At 37.7% G+C, this 12,887-nt stretch overlaps 1 long non-coding RNA gene across 1 annotated transcript in view; it reads left to right on the top strand.

Annotated features, from left to right (window-relative positions):
• LOC138310269 (uncharacterized) overlaps positions 1–5,067 on the top strand; it is a 29,343-nt gene extending 24,276 nt beyond the window's left edge. The window contains exons 3-5 of the long non-coding RNA XR_011206386.1: positions 1,136–1,214; positions 4,131–4,308; positions 4,933–5,067. This is a non-coding gene — a long non-coding RNA (uncharacterized lncRNA). The remainder of the gene's footprint in view (positions 1–1,135; positions 1,215–4,130; positions 4,309–4,932) is intronic.
• The last annotated feature ends 7,820 nt before the right edge of the window (positions 5,068–12,887 follow it).

Raw genomic sequence — 12,887 nt, 5'->3', positions numbered from 1 at the left:
GTAGGGCGTTAGAATTGTACCTGCTGCCCCTATTGCATGATCGTAAAAGGCGACTAAATTTAGGATCTTATCTTTCCTAAAGCCTTCCTTGGCACCGCCTCATTTTTTGTTTTGGCCTTGTGTTGAGCGTTCGTCCCTGTGAGGAAGGCTCTGGGTTCTGTCCCCTGACAGAGACACACCAAAGTCTATCTATAAAAGTGGTAGTTTCTACTCCTGCTTAGCGCTCAGCAAAAACGGGGGAGTGCGACGACTGGTTCGCCCGTTTGTCAGTATAATGTGACCGGGTGGGGTGTGTTTCTTGGTGTTTTTGGGTGGCATGCTTCAGTGATATAGCACTATAAAAAGGGCAATAGTTCCACTATACAAGAAGACATAACATTAATATACCGCAGTCTCCCAAAACACGTATCTCGCACAACATACACGCAACACACCGCATACATGGGAGGCCGTCCTTACATGGACCATAGGTTTAATAGGACGTTAATTAATCAAACAAAAATATTCCTTATTCATAAGCTAAATCTCATGTCTTTTTGTAAATTAAAAAAAAATCACTCGTGTGGAATAAATTCAAATATTCAACAGCCACTCATTGTGTAACCACTCGTAACTTACACGTTTTAGGGCGTTAGACCTAATTGCATGATCGTAAAAGGCGACTAAATTTAGAATCTTATCTTTCCTAAAGCCTTCCTTGGCACCACCTCACTTTTTTGTTTTGGCCTTGTGTTGAGCGTTCGTCCCTGTGAGGAAGGCTCTGGGTTCTGTCCCCTGACCGAGACACACCAAAGTCTATCTATAAAAGTGGTAGTTTCTGCTCCTGCTTAGCGCTCAGCAAAAGGAGAGTGGACGACTGGTTCGCCCGTTGTCAGTATAATGTGACCGGGTGGGGTGTGTTGCTTGGTGTCTTCGGCGGCATGCTTCAGTGATATAGCACTATAAAAAGGGCAAAAGTTCCACTATACAAGAAGACACAACATGAATATACCGCAGTCTCCCGAAACACGCACCTCGCACAACATACACGCAACACACCGCATACATGGGAGGCCGTCCTTACATGACCATAGCTGTTAATAGGACGTTAATTAATCAAACAAACAAACAAACAACTTACACGTTTATGTTGTAGATTGTTCACCATTAGAGTTGGAGCCTCCGTACAGTCATCGACCGATGGAAAATCTTTTGGTGTTGCCGAGGCCATTCAAGTACGTATCTAGTTTGCATAAAGTTTAATTCAATAATGTACTAACATAGCTTTTAGTCAATCAGTCTTCAGTTTTATGTGACTAGGTTAGATATAACTTTATAAAGCAGACAAAAACACAACGCGAATATAACATACATGGGAGGACGATCGTAAATGGCCGTATAATTTAGTTTAGTTCGGTTAGTTATATTTACGTTCTCTAAACAGCCAGGGACATATCACGACGAACCAGTCGTCCCACTCCCTGTATGCCGAGCGCTAAACAGGAGCAGAAACTACCACATTATAGACTTTAGTGTGTCTCGGCCAGATGATATCCAGAGTCTACCTTCCAGGGGCGAACGCTCAACAGAAGTCCAGAAGTGATGCAGTGTCAATAGTCTTAAAACCGTCTTTTACGGCATGCAATAGGGGCAGCAAATATAATTTAAATCAACAAGTCTTAATACAATGAGGTATGGTCGGAATTTTTTTCCAGTAAATTAGAATGAAAGATGAATGCTGCTATTCTGTCCGGTAGCTTTGCAATCAACTTTACAACTATTATGCATATGTACGTGTGTAGTAATTTTGATATGAATTAAACTTTTAATATTACATTCATCATAAAAAATATCTACATTTTGAGCTACAAGTACGCCTTATAGCCGATATTGAGCATTAATTGTTTGTTTGTTTGATTAATTAACGTCATATTAACAGCTATGGTCATGTAAGGACGGTCTCCCATGTATGCGGTGTGTTGTGCTGGGTGCATGTTTTGGGATACTGCGGTATATTCATCTTGTTGCCCTTTTTATTGTGCTATATCACTGAAACATGCCGCCGAAGACAAGCAACACATCCAACCCGGTGATAAAAAGTACACTCTCGTTGCATATTCTTACAGTGTTATTATTAATTGTTAAAGGGACAATTCAATGAGGCTAATTCTGTTATAAAACCAACGGGCAAAATATGATATAAATGTATTGTTCTACATTCATTATGAAACATATAAAAAGAAATAGTGACAAAGTTCATGACATTATCAAGTATTTTGATTGATACCGTTGAAATTCCAAATCGTTGATCAATACGATTAAGCAGGTATAACATGTATGCTGTGTCCATACCAGAGCCAAAGTCATGTACGTTAATCAAATGCAATGTATTACCACTGGGGAGTTGGTGAAATTATATTTAGACAATAACGTAAACACTACACTGAAAAGGGATTTGAGTAGTTCTAGACAAAAAATATTTACGTCCTATCAACAGCTATGGTCATGTAAGGACGGCCTCCCATGTATGCGGTGTGTTGCGTGTATGTTGTGTGAGGTGTGTGTTTTGGAAGACTGCGGTATATTCATGTTGTGTCTTCTTATATAGTGGAACTGTTGCCCTTTTTGTAGTACTATATCACTGAAGCATGCCGCCGAAGACACCGAGCAACACACCCCACCCGGTCACATGATACTGACAACGGGCGAACCAGTCGTCCCACTCCCTGTATGCTGAGTGCTAAGCAGGAGCAGAAACTACCACTTTTATAGACTTTGGTGTGTCTCGGCCAGGGGACAGAACCCCGAGCCTTCCTCATAGGAGCGAACGCTCAACTCGAGGCCAGAAGTGAGGCGGTGCCAAGGGAGGCATTAGGAAAGATAAAGTCAGTTAGGAAGAAGAGAAAAGATAGGATCCAAAATTTAGTCGCCTTTTACGATCATGCAATAGGGGCAGAAGGTACAATTCTAACGCCCTACCTGCAGGGCCTATATTCACCTAGAGATGACCCCTAATGGGATTTTCTCAGATCCTCTTATCCAACGTAGTGATAATATGGATCTGTATTTTAATCAGATTGGTGAAATGTTCAAACTCGCTTGCTGTGTGCCATTACACACTGTGGTACTACACCGGCAAGGGCTAGGGTTCGGCATACAAGACGGTCGACCACAGTGTGTAATAGCACATAACAAGCGAGTTCGAACATTTCACCAATCTGATTAAAATACAGATCCATATTATCACTACGTTGGATAAGAGGATCTGAGAAAATCCCATTAGGGGTCATCTCCAGGTGACCTTCGGAAATGGCCAATCAAATGCAGCTGGCAAAATTTTGAGTGAATTTCAGGGGACGAAATAGTTTTGAAAATCTGTCAGAATTATTTCCGTATACGTAATCATGTCGCCCAAAGAGCCCAACAAAGCTAATATGGCGTTTGCATTTGATATAGCAACGTGCAGAATATACATTTGATCTGAATTACAAATGGTATAAAGGTCATCCGAACATGGCCCTTAACCGGATATTGTCAGATCCTCTATTGAACTAAGTGGTTATAAGGATCTGTATTGCAATCAGATTGAACATCTCACATTCATTTCACTACAGTGGGCTTTTCTGGCATATCACAGTAAAACCAATTGTTCTTATTTTCATTAGAACTGGTTTGTTTCCGATATATATGCATAGTGTAATGTACTCTTAATCTGAATTGTCCCTTTAAGAGATTTCTGCATCATGTATGTTTACATCTACACATAAGGCATGGAAACAAGAATTTTATAGTGTTATGTGTTGTAACTTATGTTTACAAGGTACCATACAGATTCGTCTGTCCATTTGAATGATTTCACAACTTAATCGAAATATTACTGAAGTGAAACTCGTATATTACTGCTGTAAAAAAGTCAAAATTTTCGCCTTGTTATGACACATATAATTTTTAAGACATGAACACATTGTAGACGAGGGAGGGTTCCTCCCTGGATGATCTTAGCTAAGCCGTAAAACAACTTGAATAAATATTCATTAATTTAAGCTAAATTAAAATATTTTTCAGCATATTATATCAAAATCAGGTAACCATTAAGACTTAATGGTCTTTTGTTTAAGGAATCGTTTAATATTTTGTTTTAATGATTTCAGTATCCTAATTGGGACATAACCGATGCTGAGAATGGCTATCCTGACGATATAGCGATCCTCAAATTTAACGAAACTATAACAGGACCTGGTCTGGCAGCACCGGTATCGATCCCTGAGGATTCCTACAGATTCGTCGACGAACGATGTATTATGACTGGTTGGGGAAGGGATGAAACAGGTATACATTTTTACCATTGTTTCGATATTAATTGTCAAGCAAGTATATGTTCCACTATTGTAAGAAGCACTACCGTAGCCTTGTTTTATTTGTTTGCTTGGTTATTTTAACTTCCTAATAACAGCCAGGGTCATGTTCGGACGGTCTCCCATGCATGCATTTTGTATGTTCGTGTTGTGTTTTCTTGTATAGTGGAACTGTTACCCTTTTTATAGTGCTATATTACTGTAGCACCCCATCAGGTCACATTATACTGACAACGGCCGAACCAGTCTTTCCATTCCCTTTATGATAAGCGTTAAGCAGGAGCAGAAACTAGAACTTTTGTAGACATTGGTGTGTCTTGGCCAGGAGACAGAACCCAGAGCCTACCTCATAGGGGCGAGCGCTCCACAAAAGGCCAAAAGTGAGGCGGTATGAGCCGTTAGGAGGAAAATAAAATATAAGATCTAAATTCAGTTGTCTTTTAGGGATACGAATTCATGCATGTTGTACTACCCACAGGTATAGTAACACACCATAGTCTTCTCAATCATGTATCTTGTACTTCACGTACACAGAGGCCGCCCTGACTGTTGATAAAACATAAATATGGTAATAAACCGATGATTTCAAATATTCCAGGTTATACATCGGACAATTTGCAGGAGGCAGGCACTACCATACTCAGCCAGCGCGAGTGTAAATTAGCATGGGGTAAAAAAATGATCAGCCCCAAACATATTTGTATATTCAACGGAGAGACCAGTGGATGCAGAGTATGTATATAAACAAATAATGTATTATCCAGTATTGCATGGCACGATATGTTGGCATGGTCGATAGTGATGCACCACATACATTGTCGATTGATCAAAAAAGACTTATTTTATTCTATTTATTTTATTTTCATTTTATTTATTTTAAATTTCGTGGTGAAGGGGTATTCAACCAATCAGGTTAAATACAGATTCTTATAATCACTTCGTTCGATTTATACTTTAATCAGATTGTATATAACAATTGGTCTTTCATCCCATGTAGTCCGTCCTTCATTTCGTTGCTATATTTGTTTCCGCTTAATCTCATGGTCCATGGTCTTGTTAGTGTGTGTGTGGTGTTTTGATAAACTGCGGGATACAGGTTGATGGGGAGCAAAACTCCCATACATTGGTCATTTTTTTATTCACTGGGTGACAGCGGTGGTCCAGTAGTATGTGAGGATACACTTGTGGGCATAACGTCCTGGGGGTCGGGCTCCTGTGATCCGGATATCCCTGGTGTGTACACACGGTTAAGTTCCTACAGGAAGTGGGTCAACGGATTCATCGATTCACAGTAATGACGAATGCGAAAAAATATGTTTTCTGTGAATGTTTAACATTCATATAAAAGATTTACCTAAAAATTATGTGTTTGGTTTTTAATATATACAACTGAAAGGGTTTTGACCCATCCCCAATCGAAGCTAATCTCCGCCCACTTTCCTGAAGCATGATTACTGTTGCTAGGTCGGACAAACACTGCGGCGGGAAAGATGGCGGATGGTGTGATAATCCGTGCAGCAACTTTATAGAATCTACCGCACGACTTAAAAAAATCTATCAGTTCAAAATCAAAACAACGATGTTTCAAATATTTTATCGAGGGGTATTTGGGAAAAGTTAAACTAACAAAACCAGCATTGATGAAATGTCAGTTTTCGCTAGGTGCTTCCGGGGCTAACGAAGTTAATGAAAAAAATTACCAGCCGCATCTGCTGCATCTCGACATAAATACAGGGAGAATATCTTTTTTTTTCCAATTGTTCATGTGTTGCAGGCCAAGTATTTAATAGTAACTGCAAAATACTCCAATCTTCAACGATAGATGCAGGCTTTTTGTGTGCATTCTAAATGTTTACAAATGTTACTTACCTTTGGCTGCGCCCCCTTGCTCTGATGACAGACAGTTCCGAAGTAAGCATGCTAGGTCTTATTGGTCTGATAGCAGTGATGCGTACTTCGTCTACAGTAAACGCGGTTTTAACGGATCAAGGAAATAATGTCATTAAGGATAGCTACCTTGTTCGTTATTACTGCAAACTAATGCCAGTCGAAATGTAAAACACTGCGTTCAAATAACTCACAACTGGTAAAAGCTCGTTATAACTGGTATTACTCTTAACGTAGAACACGTCAGTTGAGTCACAGGAATAATCTCGTGATATACCTGACTGGGTTCATAGCTGCTTTTTCTAGCTCCTTTGTTATTTTTCTCTCAAATCCTTGATCTTGTCTCAAGCACAAGTTCTGATAGCACCTGCAGTCTTAGTCTTAGCGACAGTGCTCATATCTCATGATCAGATAAAAACAATGAGACCAGCTCTAATATCAATACCCCATAGATTGCTGTATTAAACAGCCTTAAAGGCCCACTACCTTTCCGGAGCAAAATTTAAAGGTTTCTTAAAAAACAGTAATAACAAAAGAAAACATATATCGATGGCTTAAGATGAGGTTACAACACCGAACATATGCAAGATTTCCTGTCTAATATACGATATCAGTGGAGATTCATTTCGCTGTTTTGCCGACTGGCGCAGTGATAGTCAACTACCACGCGGCATTTAGGACGACGGCGGGAAACATAAAACGACCCGCTTTATGAAATTTAACATTTTATTTATTCTAATTAAACAGTTCTAAAGGTGATAAGTGTGCTAGTAAACGTATAGTTAATAACTTTTTCGACTCTACAAATTTTTTTAATGAATTCCAGAGCAAGTGATGATAAATGAATGAATGTTAAATCTTTTTCGGCAATGATGACATCCCCATCATGTAGGTATCTCTCCATACTAAGCTTTTTTATAGCATTTCCAGACACCCTGACTGCTTGGATATTTCCTTGTTGGACATAGATAAATATGTAAATAACATAGATACAAAAATAATTGAACCTCTGGGATAACATGCCACTCTTAAGTTAAATGTGTTTGTAGACTTATAATCAAAGTAGGTTTGGACATGCGCAGACAATTATGTTGGTTTAGAAATCTTTATTTCTGTGCAATCAAATACAGCAAAAGTGGTTGGAAACTTTGGGCATGTGTTCATATATAACATCTCTTGGAGGCCAGATAGAAACTTATCCGAATCGTACATACAAGTGATACATGCAGTTTTGGAAACAATACACTGGCAGTTTGATTTCCAATGGCAATTCTGTCAAAGTCTATAAAAGTGGTAGTTTCTGCTTCTGCTTAGCGCTCAGCATAAAGGGAGTGGGACGACTGGTTCGCCCGTAGCCAGAATAATGTGACCGGATGGGGTGTGTTGCTTGGTGTCTTCGGCGGCATGCTTCAGTGATATAGCACAATAAAACGGGCAACAGTTCCACTATACAAGAAGACACCATGAATATACCGCAGTCTCCCAAAACACGCACCTCGCACAACATACATGCAACACACCGCATACATGGGAGGCCGTCCTTTCATGACCCTTGCTGTTAATAGGACGTTAATTAATCAAACAAACAAACAAGTAACCTAGATTCACATTATCAAAGTCGTTACGGAGTTGCAATATAACTAATAATAGTTGATTTTATTTCTGTCTATTGGAAGGCAAGTTAATATGATATTCTTCAACATCTGGTACAAAAGTTAAACATATAATCATACTGTTGTGTTGTAAATCCAGTGTAGTATCTGAATTGCTCCTCATTTGTCTCAAGTTCATGAACATTACTCGTCATTGCTCGTCCGTTTGAACTGATGAGCTGGAAGAAATTCTCTGTAATGTTTGGTATCTCTATACAGTGTCAAAGAAGCTATTTCCTGTCTATGTTTGATGTTCTCTTAATATTGCCAATTACAAAACGTCCATTGGACCAACCCCTGAAACTAAATGAAGACAATATATGTAGAATTCCATAGAGCCAAGCAATGCTCCTTAACACTACATTGTATATGATGTTTTCTTTGTCCTTAGCATATATTATAACATCTTGCATTGGTTAGTTTATATCGAAAGCCTTGAAAATCTGTTTGGTCTATACAAATAATTAGTTTGAATAAGTTGAAAGACTTATTAACATACAATTACCCTGTAAACTATTGTTTTCTATTCTTTTCCAAACATTGATTTTTATTCATTAATAGTCTCTGCCTCTCCAAAGGAAGGTGGGATGGGGTGGCTTCATTTGAGCCTTGACATTCTTTAATTTCAGACTCATATCTAATTTTATCACAAAACTGACCCATCCATCGATGGCGATGTCATAATATCTTATGTCATATGTGTAATAACAGTACTGTGATATCAAAGGTATTATTGGCGCCATGAGCAGTCTATGACGTCGCATGACTGTCGCATTAGATAGAAATGTCAAATCAGAGCTGGTTTTGAGAATTTTTCGCTACTCTTATATAGAAACGAAATTGAATTTTTTTTTCTATGCATCTATAAATAATTGTGATTAAAAGAATCTTACACTTGCGGCTACAGTAATATGAAATTTGATAAACTCGTTAAAGAATTTGACATATTAAATTATTGAACATGTTTAATAAATGTCATATTACATATGACATGTAAAACCTCTACAGACATTTTAGCCCTCCGAATCTGGATTTAAAGTTATATAATACAAGTATAATTATATAAGTTAACTCATGGACCCATATTTTCAATTTGGCAACCAAATTTTCACTAAAATTTAGTAAATCTTCTAATTAGTTCCTTTTCTTTTTTAAGATTTCATTATTTTTTATTAAGTTTGCGTTCGATTTACACTTAACAGTCAGTGTAATTTAGGGATGTGCCAAGTTTGTTGGTGGATGAAGATTGGAGTACCCGGAGAAAAACCACTGACCAGTGGGCAGTACCTCACAAATGCCCCACATGGGATTCGAACTCGTGACCCAGAAACAAAGGGCTTGTGGAATATATTTGGACATCTTAATCACTCAGACATTTACAAATACTACAATGGCGGTACAACTCTCACTAATGGGAATGTGTTGTAGCTCGTACACACATGCATTGTAATCAATTTACCTTTCCTGCTTACTGAGGGTGGAAAAATGACTTTCTCCTAGGTGGTTGACGCACAGGCGTGTGAACCTTTTGTGTCTCTATAAAAAATAATATTGCTTTAAATTAATGGAGTGAGGGGCGAACTCTCAACACAAGGCCAAAAGTGAGGCGGTACCAAGGGAGGCATTAGGAAATATAAAGTCAGTTAGGAAGAAGAGAAAAGATAAGATCCTAAATTTAGACGCCTCTTACGGTCATGCAATAAGGGCAGCAGGTACAATTCTTACGCTCTACTTGCAGGGCCACCTCACTTGAACGTTCGCCCCCTGTGATTAAGGCTCTGGGTTCTGTCCCCTTCCCGAGACACACAAAAGTCTATAAAGTGGTAGTTTCTGCTCCTGCTTAGTACTCAGCATACAGGGAATGGGACGACTGGTTCGCCTGTTGTCAGTATAATGTGACCGGGTGGGGTGTGTTGCTTGGTGTCTTCGTCGGCATACTTCAGTGATATAGAACTATAAAAAAGATATCAGTTCTACTATACAAGAAGACAACACGAACATACCGCAGTCTCCCAAAACACGCACTTCACACACGCTGCATACATGGGAGGCCGTCCTTAAATGACCCCGGCAGTTAATAGGACGTTACGTTAAAATTATCAAACAAACAACTCAGGGAAGCCCTTGAAATTTTAATGCATTTGGGGTGATGGGATTTGTCGTTCAAGTCACAACAAACACTTCTCTGACCAAAGCTTGAAATGTTCTCTTATTCCTTAATGATCTGGTGACATATTGCGCAAAAAAAACCATTTTCCATCTGATCATCGGTCTCCATATCTTCCACATTTCTATCATCTTCAGTCTGTGTGTCTCTGCTGCATGGACCATGTGTTTCACGAAAAAAAAGTTGTACATATTTCCCCAGTATATACTATGATAGAGTATTCTTTGTTGGAGTGTGGCATATGTTGTAAAGTCACAAAAGTATCTTCCAGTCTCAGCCTTTTGTTCTTGGATTTGGCCGTAGTTTGCATGATTTGGCTTTTAACAAATGATTGCCATTTGCATATCCCAAGATATTTAATGCCTTTACCAGAACACGGACACATGTTTATGTGACATGTATTACAAGGAGGGATTACAGGGCATTTTATCTCAACGAGAGAATAGGTGGGGATATGGCCTATAGCCTATAGCCCAGAATGCAACATTCAAAATGGCGGCAGCCATCTTGAATGTTGCATTCTGGGTTATAGGCTATAGGCCATATCTCCACCATCTCTCTAACTATTAATACATACCTTTAATAATCTTCTTTGGATTTCTACCACCACTTTTCATTTTTTTTTAATTTCCTTGAAGTGTATTATGTAAAACATTTCTTCTTTTCATAGTAGGACCTGGAATCAGATATCCTATGCTACTGCTCAACAGAGAAATCCATACAGAGTCTAGGCGATCGTTGGTGGTCAGATTGTGTATGCTACTGCAGATGACAAAAGTAAACAATTTCTCCTCGGGGTAATTTCTGACCAAACCATACCCATTTGGATTTTTCACTGCCATCGTCAATCATTTTGACAATAACTCGTGTTTAACATGTTTTGTTATTAAAAAATAAAAAAAACAATATATCAGTTTTTTCTTATCTTTTATTTTGTTTTACATAAAAAAAATGTTTATGAAACGTTTCAAAATTTTCAAGGGCCCTCTCGTCTCCCAACTCCCTGAACGGTATTAAGTAAGGGTCTGTGAAAAACAAAAAACAAAAAAAGAATTTTTTGCCACATGTAGGATTATGTAAAGAAATTTTAGAAGAAAACGATATATAAAACTGTTAAGAAACAAGACATCCGAGAGGGATCTTGGCGCCCACCAAAGAATGATCTATGTCTGACAACAGAAAGAGGGATCTTTTCCCTGCTTTTCAAACTTTTACTACATACTATATATGAAACTTGAGAAAGATCCTTTCAGTACTTTCTGAGATATGTAGCAGTAACAAACTTCAATTATCAAAATTCAAGATGGCTACCTGTCGATCATCTTGCTGACCGATCAGTCCGAAAATGCACTAGACTACTTCAGGAACCTGCACATGAAATTTGAGAAAGATCCCATCAGTACTTTCTGAGAAATAGCGGTAACAAACTAACTATCAAAATTCAAGATGGCCGCCGTTCGGAATGGGGTTCTACAAAAATAATTAAAAAAGATATATATTTTTATAAAAAAAAAAAACTGTTGTAAAAGAACAGTGATGAAACATTTTAGAAAATTGTTTACATACCTCCCGTATATCTAGAGATGAATCCACAATTGAGGTCTTTCTCACTGTCTGTGTTGCAACGGTAGCCATTTTTGCACGTTTACAATTTAAGCATCCCATATTTTCGTAAAAATCTGCTTTCCAAATTTTCTCAGAGCGAGGCTGTGTAAGATATCGTGTGTTTTTTTATATTAGTTTGCCATGTTCAATTGGATATTTACAGCGATTTTTTTACAAACAAGTAAGAATGTCTATGACGAGATTTAAACATTGAACTATACGCATTGAAATATAAATGTTTAATAATGATTTAAAAGGTTTTTAACCGTTTTATTGAGATGCAGGGTAGCAATATTGTCAATTTCCGGCAGCCATCTTGAAATGTTGCATTCTGGGCTATAGGCCATATCTCCGCCATCTATCTAACTATCAATACATACCTTTAATAATCCTCTTTGGAATTCTTCATCACTTTTCATTTTATTAATTTCAAGTGTATTTAGGGCTTTTCACCATGTGGTGAAAAGACCTATTGTTTTTGTTCTGTTTTTAGGGCTTTTCACTTTTTGGTGAAAAGACCTATTGTTTTCGTTAAGTTTCTTATTAGGGCTTTTCACTTTTTGGTGAAAAGACCTATTGTTTTCGTTAAGTTTCTTATTCTTATTATTATTCTTATTATTATTCTTCTTCCTGTTTTTGTGAACGCTGTATCGGTCAAACGGTAAGACATAGGATAAAAATGATTACAGTATGTTTAAATCAAACATTTAAAGGTGATCCATGAACAAAATGAAGTAGGTCAAAAAATCCAAAATGGCCGCCATGACGTAAAACCTAAAAACACAAAAACTGCTCTAACTCAAAAAATATGAAAGCTATTGTAAATCTGAAGGTATTTTATTGTAGGGAATGAACATATCTAACTTTTACTCATGACATGTTTCCACAAAAAATGTCTCGTTAAAAAGCTCGCTAGAGGTTAAAGTTTACAAAAAAGTGACTATTTTTAGAAATTTTTTATTATTCAATTTTCGTCATTTTTTTACATTACATCGATGCAGTATGCCATTTTGAAGATTTTAATGTCTTCAAACTTAAAATTGATTCACTAATTAATTTTTTATGACGTATTTAATATTTAACTAAGAATTTTTTGCAAATTTCGACAATTATATTTTAAACAACTTCTCTGATTCAACCAGTCCGATCAAGCCCAAACTCACACAAGATTTTCCACTTATCACCGTGACCAGTTCTTGTTAATATGGGGTTGATTCAAATTCAGATATGGCCGCGATGACG

This window comes from Argopecten irradians, chromosome 16 (assembly GCF_041381155.1).
Source record: "Argopecten irradians isolate NY chromosome 16, Ai_NY, whole genome shotgun sequence".
NCBI classification, from domain to species: domain Eukaryota; kingdom Metazoa; phylum Mollusca; class Bivalvia; order Pectinida; family Pectinidae; genus Argopecten; species Argopecten irradians.
Note: the sequence above shows the minus strand (reverse complement) of the source record. Positions and strands in the feature narration are given on the sequence as shown.